The sequence below is a fragment of the Lactuca virosa genome, chromosome 4 (assembly GCF_052849685.1).
Source record: "Lactuca virosa cultivar CGN04683 chromosome 4, Lactuca_virosa_CGN04683_v6, whole genome shotgun sequence".
Classification (NCBI taxonomy): domain Eukaryota; kingdom Viridiplantae; phylum Streptophyta; class Magnoliopsida; order Asterales; family Asteraceae; genus Lactuca; species Lactuca virosa.
The window spans coordinates 519,199,763-519,207,805 of NC_136429.1; positions in this window are offsets into that span (position 1 = coordinate 519,199,763).

The following is an 8,043-nucleotide window of genomic DNA, read 5'->3' on the forward strand; positions in this document are numbered from 1 at the left end:
TTTGAGACCCTGAGACGGAGGTTATGCGAGGCTCCAATTTTAGTACTACCTGAGGGGTTAGATGATTTGGTGGTGTACTGTGATGCATCGATCTCAGGGTTAGGCGCGGTACTGATGCAGAGGGGGCATGCGATAGCTTACTCCTCGAGGCAGTTGAAGCCTCATGAGGCGAATTACCCCACTTACGACCTGGAATTGGGGGTAGTGGTGTTTGCCCTCAAGATTTGGAGGCACTATCTGTATGGGGTACGGTGCACTATTTATACTGATCACAAGAGTTTGAAGTATTTGATGGATCAGCAGAACCTCAACATGCGGCAGAGGAGGCGGTTGGATGTGCTGAAAGATTATGACTATGAGATCTTGTACCATCCAGGGAAGGCCAACGTGGTGGCCGATGCTTTAAGCTGCAAGGCGACAGGTTCCCCGATTGGAAACGTTTGTTTGAGGATGATAGTGATCTCTCCATTGTTGGATATTATCAAGGAGGCTCAGGTCGAGGGGGTGAAGAAGGAGAATTGGAGTGGATTCGGGGACAATATCCTTTGTTTGTTAAGGATAGTCGAGGTCTTCTGATACAGTGTGGTCGAGTGTGGGTACCGGTGACTGGAGGAGTGAGACAGAAGATATTGGAGGAGGCACACAAGTCCAAGTTCTCTATACATCTAGGGGCTATGAAAATGTATAGAGATTTGAGACTGAGTTACTGGTGGCCCTGCATGAAGCGGGAGATCGCCTGGTTTGTGGAGCGGTGCTTGACCTGCAGGAAGGTCAAGGCCGAGCATCAGCGGCCTCATGGCAAGGTTCAGCCGCTACCCATTCCCATGTGGAAGTGGGAGAAGATCACTATGGACTTCATCACGAAGTTACAGAGGATGGTGAGGGGTGTGGATGTCATATGGGTGATTGTGGATAGATTGACGAAGAGTGCCAACTTTATCCCGATCTATGAGAGTATATCCGCTGAAAAGTTTGCGGATATCTATGTGCGAGAGGTGGTGGCTAGACACGGGGTGCCAGTGTCAGTAGTCTCTAAAAGAGATGTTCGTTTCACATCTAGGTTCTGGATGAAGTTCTACGAGGAACTAGGCATTCAGTTGCATTTTAGCACGGCGTACCACCCCCAGACAGATGGCCAAAGCGAGAGGACGATCCAGACACTTGAGGATATGCTACGGGCATGTATGTTGGATTTTGGAGGGAGTTGGGATACGTATCTTCTATTGGCAGAGTTTTCATACAACAACAGTTACCATGCCAGTATCGATCGACCTCCATTTGAGATGTTGTTGTTGGAATAGTGTCCAAGGTCATTAACTATTGGTAATATTTATAATAACGACAGGGTCCTTTTGGGTTGCCCTCAAGACCCAAATTGAGTAGAATAAATAAAGGAGAAATTGGTTTATTAATTATTATGGTTAATAATTAATTAGAAACTAATTGGAAATATATTATGGGAATTAAATGTTCATTAATCGATAGTTGGTTAATCAGGAATGTTCCAGAACCTTTATGGAATTAGGGTTGGGTGAAAATCACTCCATCCCACATGGGAAAGGAGTGAAATTTCGTGGTTATGCCTCCATCCACATGGGAAGGAGTACTAAACCTTGGAAGGGATCCAAGGCTATAAATAGGGCCTTAGGGATTTCATTCCTCCTTGCACCTTGGCTTGAAGTTTCGCCAACCCTTCTTCCTCCTCCCATAGGGACGATTTCTAACCCTCTTTGGTTTTATGAAATTGACCCTTCTCCTAGTTATTTTTATTCTACTCTTTGGTGTCATTGGGTGTGATACCATTAGAGGGATTTTGGTTTGGGTCCTTTCATCCAAGCAACTTCATGAAGGATCAAGATCTCAAGCATGGAGATCAAGGGCTACATAAGAGGTATGTTTTCTTCTTTGTTTTTATGTTTTCTAGGGTTGATGTAATTAGCATGAAACCATACATCCATAGGATGCATGTACACTTAGGTATATCTTAGTTTCGATTCTTCTGCTGCCTAGTTTAGAGTGTATTTGATGCGTAGAAAACACAACAGTGGTATCAGAGACATTGGTTCATGGTTATATTCATCCTAGGTCCATATTTTCTATAAAAACTTGTTTGAAACTGAATGGAAGATGAACAAATGAAAATTCGTAATATGTTAAAAACCCTAGTCGCAGCTCACAGCGTGAACTAGGAGGTCACGACGTGAGCTCGGCAGAAATTAGGGTTTTGGATTTTTTCCATTTTTCGAATATGAAGCTTTATAAAATATGGATAATTACCAAATTTAAAATGTTTTAAATCTGGAAAATTGATAAATATTATTTAAATGTGTTTATTTGAATTTGAATATTTATTTATTTATTTAAATTGTGATTTTAAATATTTAAAATTATTTATAATAGAGATTTATGAATTTGAATATTAACCCCTCATGTTTTATTAATTATTACATTGCGTCCTCGCAATTAATTATAATTAATGATAGACAACTAAATTTAAAATGTTTTAAATTTACCCCTTATATGTATATATATTAGAATTGTGTCTATTATATATATATATATATATATATATATATATATATATATATATATATATATATATATATATATATATATATAAGAAGGTTACAACATGCGCCCTCGCATGTTTAAATATTGACATTATCAATCATAACATGACTAGGTGCACCCATTCTGATGTAGGGGTTTAAGGAGGTCTCTATGATTCCTAATGAGGTCAGTTTTTAATATGCTTCACGCTTACCACCCTCACCGCCCTACTGCATTTTGAGAATGGAGTTACAGAAAGGGTTTGATGGTGATAATGGTCAATCTAAAAGTATTTTAAATACAAGTATAAAACAAAATCCCGTTTTATTAATAGAATGTGAGTTTATATTATCCATGAAAATTGCATATTCTCTTTATATTCTGTTGGTGGAGCTCGTGTGGTTAACCGGCACATCAATCTAGTGTATAGTTGAGAATGATATGGAACTCGCGCATCTCAAGCGTAACTTGAGCCGGGGGCCATGCGATTTTGCAAGGTTAATTCTCAATCTATTTAATGTGAATCTTATGTTATCCATAAAAGTTTCACATTCTCTTTATAACTTGTTGATGGAGCTCGCTTGGTTAACCGCCACGTCAATTTGAGAGAATAGCTAGAGAATGATGTGGAACTCGCGAATCTCAAGCATAACTTGAGCCGGGGACCACACGATTTTGTATGGTCGATTTACCATCTGTTCAGTGATCCGCGGCAACCCCGTCATTGAATTTGAGATGAACATAATCCGAGATTAACATGCCATTGATAGTCAATGAATCTCAAAGATCTAGGAATTTCGTAGTGATCGAAATTGGCAAAAGGCTTTGCATACCTAAATAACTTTATGGCGTGTTTACGGCACCCCTTTACACATCATGGAGCCAAATATGGATCCTAGCCTTCTAAAATAATTTTATTTAGGGTGATTATTTTCTAAGGATAAGTAAAACAAACTATAATGGAATTTGTTATTGAATGATGTCTATAACCTTATCCACTAAAATCTACTGCTTCAAAACCTATAAGGATTAGCTATAAGGATGATCAATCTTGTCAAATTCGTAGTTTGGGAATATTTCTCATAAACGAAAGAAAAGATCATGCCTTTGTTAAAGCTCTTCCTAGGTTACTTCAAACATTGCATTCTAAGTTGTTAGAAAGAGCAATTATCAAATGTACGTTATAAATTGACATATTGAAGTAAAATGAAATTTCCTTGAGTTAGAAGTTGACTAGGGTTAGTCAACTAGCTGACATGTACATATAATCAATTCATTTTGATTTCGATATGAACAACTTGGAATGACCATGAAGGAGTTGTGTAGCATGTTGAGGTTTCCTTTTGGAATTAACATGGCAATCATGGAAACTCATACTTCAAAACACTCCCATATTTTACTATCATGAATAGAAGTGTCAAGAAGAAGAAAGCCAATTGCCCATGGTTTAAAAGGCGATTAGTGTTGGTATACCTAATCTAGGCCCTAATACCTAGGACAAAGGAAGGCTTATTCTAAGACATGTTCTGATAGCTGCTCGCTTCCATAACAAGAAAAGGACTAAGAAATCAAACTTGGCCAAATGTATATTTCAGGTGAAAGGACTGGAACATGAAGAAGTTAAATTTGATCATGGGTCACGAGCCCGTGCTACTTTCCATTGGATCAAAAGATAACTAGTTCTTCCATGTTTGGTATTCAATCAAATATATGGATTTATAATACCATCAAAACATTACTTCTAAACCTTGAGTATTTTACTAAGGATTAAGAACTGACATTTGCAAGAATGTGCAGTTGCTAAAATGAAGTAAGAAGGCTGAAACATGGAGAAGATAATTTGATCATGAATTCCAAGCCCTTGCTATATTCATAGAATCAAAGGACAATTATCTTCATATGGTATTATAATTGAAATTGCTTATACTATGATTCATGAGATAATTCTGACTTATTTAAATGTGGAAGCATGTTAAATGAAAGTCATGAAATCTATGAAGCTAGTATAGTAGCAATATTTCAAAGTTGATTCAACTATTTGAATAAGATGTACTATTGTGAATATTTTTTGAAATTAGTTTACCTAATTGATCGTTTAGATTGACCACAATATGTACTTATTCAAATACATCCAAAGGTTTGGGTGAAATGTATTTGTGGAATCATAATCTTGGACATATAAATGAGAAATGCATTACCAAGTATCCAGTTGGATCGGATTTTGGATATCATTTGACCTCGAGTCTTATGATAAATGAAAATCTTGTTTGTCAAGATGGATGATGAATACATCACTAGGTGATGTGAAAATCTGTTGGAATCAGTTTGCACTAATAGACCATTTAAATTAACCACGATACATGGTAAAATCAACTTCGTATGAACGTGAGTCTGGAACCTTTTAGGTGTTTAGAGCTCTCATGAAGCGAAGTTAAGAATCAACTGGGCAATAGGATGAGACATTCATAGTGAAAATCTCATTCAAAAACCTTATCGATCATCTAAGTGATCATGAAAGAGTTTCATGATCTATCTCCGCCCAAACCACTAGCACTAGGAAGTGTTAGTTGGATAGATAAACAAATCATTCGTTGATTTTGTACTAGATGAGTCGCACTATGTTTGCTAACAGTTTATGGATTGTACCATGAATAGTGTTACAAGAAGTCCTTTGGTCTTGTGCCAACTAAGTAGGTTCTTGAAACACTCTATGATATGTGAAGTGGGATTCTATCCTCACTGCCATATATGGAAGTCTACGATTATGAGGCTTACGCTCGTCGTGAAGAGCTCGAAAATCTAGGACTTTGAATAGAGATGTGTTATCTCGTTGGGACCCATCAAACATTTTGGATAATTGTTTAACAATCCTTTTGAGAACAAAGTGTATGTTGCTCGAAGGGCAGTCTTCCAAGAGAGGGAGTTGATTTCCAAAAGGGCTAGTGGGAGCCCCATTGATCATGATAAGATTCAAGAGTCAACCAACGAAGAGCCTAAAGTTGGAAATAGCATTCAATTTGGAATTGAAAGAGCTATTAAGGAAACCGACATATTTCCACTTTTTCCTTATAGATCTGATAGAAGACGTCATGAACCTAGTTATATAAGAGTTTATATTACTGAGGTAAATGAGTCACTGGTATGGAGAAATCAGAGTGTACCAGCTATCGGAAGCTATGATAGGCCCTAAAGGCTACAACATAGAAGGAGGAAATGGAAAGCGAGATTCAATCCATATATGTTGTAATTTGGTAGATCAAACACTTGACCTTAACCATTAGGTGCAAGTGGATCTTCAAGTAGAGACAATTATGGATAGGAACAAGCACATAATTAAACCAAGATAGGTTTTGAAGGATGTGTAAGCTTAACAAGTTCATTTATGGACCAAAATAAGCATTTCGCGAGTGGGATCATTATTTCAATGAGAAAGTTCAAAGAGTTTGAATTTCGAGAAATAAAGATAAGCCATATATATGTTAAAGCTAGTGGGAGTAATTGGAATCCTTGTTTCAATGAGAAATTTTAAGGAGTTTGAATTTCGAGAAACATAGATAAGCCATATATATGTCAGTGCTAGTGGGAGCACTATAGTCACCCTTGTATTGTACATATATTATGTACGATTCATAGGAAACTATATTCTAACTTAGCAAGTGTAAAAGCTTGGCTTTATATGGGAATTGCTTCGCTATCATATACATGGGAGATACAACACACGTACATAATAAGGATCTATGGAGATAGATCTAAGTGATTCGTTGGATTGAGTTAAAGTACATGATATGTTGACGAAAGTTGACATGCAGAACTTGGAAAGGTTCGTGCTTAATATGGCATGACATTGAGCGATGCTAATGTCCTAGTTCTACTAGAGGTTATGAATTGTGTCCCACATGCTTCTGCTATGGGATCGATCATATATACCAGATTTGATGACTCATATGCCTTGAGCATGACAAGTTGGATTAGATCAATTTGGTGAGAATCAATGAATCAAGATCAAGAACATTATTAAGTGTCATTGGAGGACAGAAGAGATGATCTTGATAGTATGGAAGAGATCATTATAAGAGTTATATTGATGCTAAGTTCCATACTGATAAAGGCAATTTCATTCACAGTCGGAATACGTGCTTTTACTGAATGGTGAAGTTTTATCTTGGAAGAGTACCAGGAAATACACCATAGTGGATTCAACAAACTTAGAGTATATTGTGGTTAGTTAAATTACAAAGAAAAACAGTGTGACTGAAAGAGATTCATTAGTGACATCATTGTTGAAATTTCAATCATTGATGGTCCTTATGAAGTTTCTTGTGACTTTGGGTGAACTTACCTCGAGTATGGATCCCAAGTCACACAAGTTCACATGAAACATACTCGGTAAGCACCAACACATTTGATAGTGAGTCAAATGTAGAGACATCATAGTCAATGAGTCATATCAAAAGATAATCTTGTCGATCCATTCCTAAGCCAATGTCACTGACCAAGTCTGACAGTCAGGCAAAGTCAAGAGGCATTAGATTTGCAAATGAATTGGCTTGAACACTCGTTAGTTTAGTTTGTTTTGAACCTGAGAACTTAAAGCAGTATAAATGTTAATTCGATTTGGCGATTATTAAGTGGAGATCTTAATATATGATGGATTTCAGTCATTTCAATTAGCTTACCACTGTGTTCTCACTTTTGCATGTTTTTAACCCACTTCCCGAGTATTAATTTACTCAAACGTCCACAGTCGGTCATACTCTTGGAAGTGAGTAGTGATTCAAGACTGTCATGTGTATTAGTGGATTGTCCATAATGATTGGACATACCATAGAGATTGTGCTAACACTCATGAGTGCTTAATAGAGATTTAAGTATTGGACCAACCCAGGCTTAGAGATTACTTCATGGATTCAGTCACGAGTAATTCTAAGACGATAATATCTTCTATTCTTCAAACCTAGATACATGTGGGGTTTTGCTCTATGATTATGTTATGCATTGGTCTACTCCAACACTATCTGTAACTGGTAGTTATAAAGGGTATGTCCATGTATGACATGATGAAATAGACAAAAACTATGTAGTCGAAGTTTATTCGTTCCTTCTGCCTTAACAGGAGAAGCGATATCTATTGGCCCCTCGATGATTTGGTGCTGACATCTAAAGTGCTTGGCCGAGCCCTGACTGGAATTGATGTGTTCAATTTAGTAGTCAGATGCAGTTGTCACAAATCTATATCGGGAAACATAATGTTGAATTATGAGATTGGCCATTATCCATGTCTCGAATTCATACAGATATCTAGAACAAAGGGATAGTTGATCACTTATCTAAGGGCTGAATCTTGATTAGATCAAGAGTTCGGTAGTTGCATTGGACGGCTAACTCTATGTTGATTATTGGAGAAGTATTTGTCCTCATATAGTTGATGACTTGTCCAAGTGGGAGACTGTTGGAATAGTGTCCAAGGTCATTAACTATTGGTAATATTTCTAA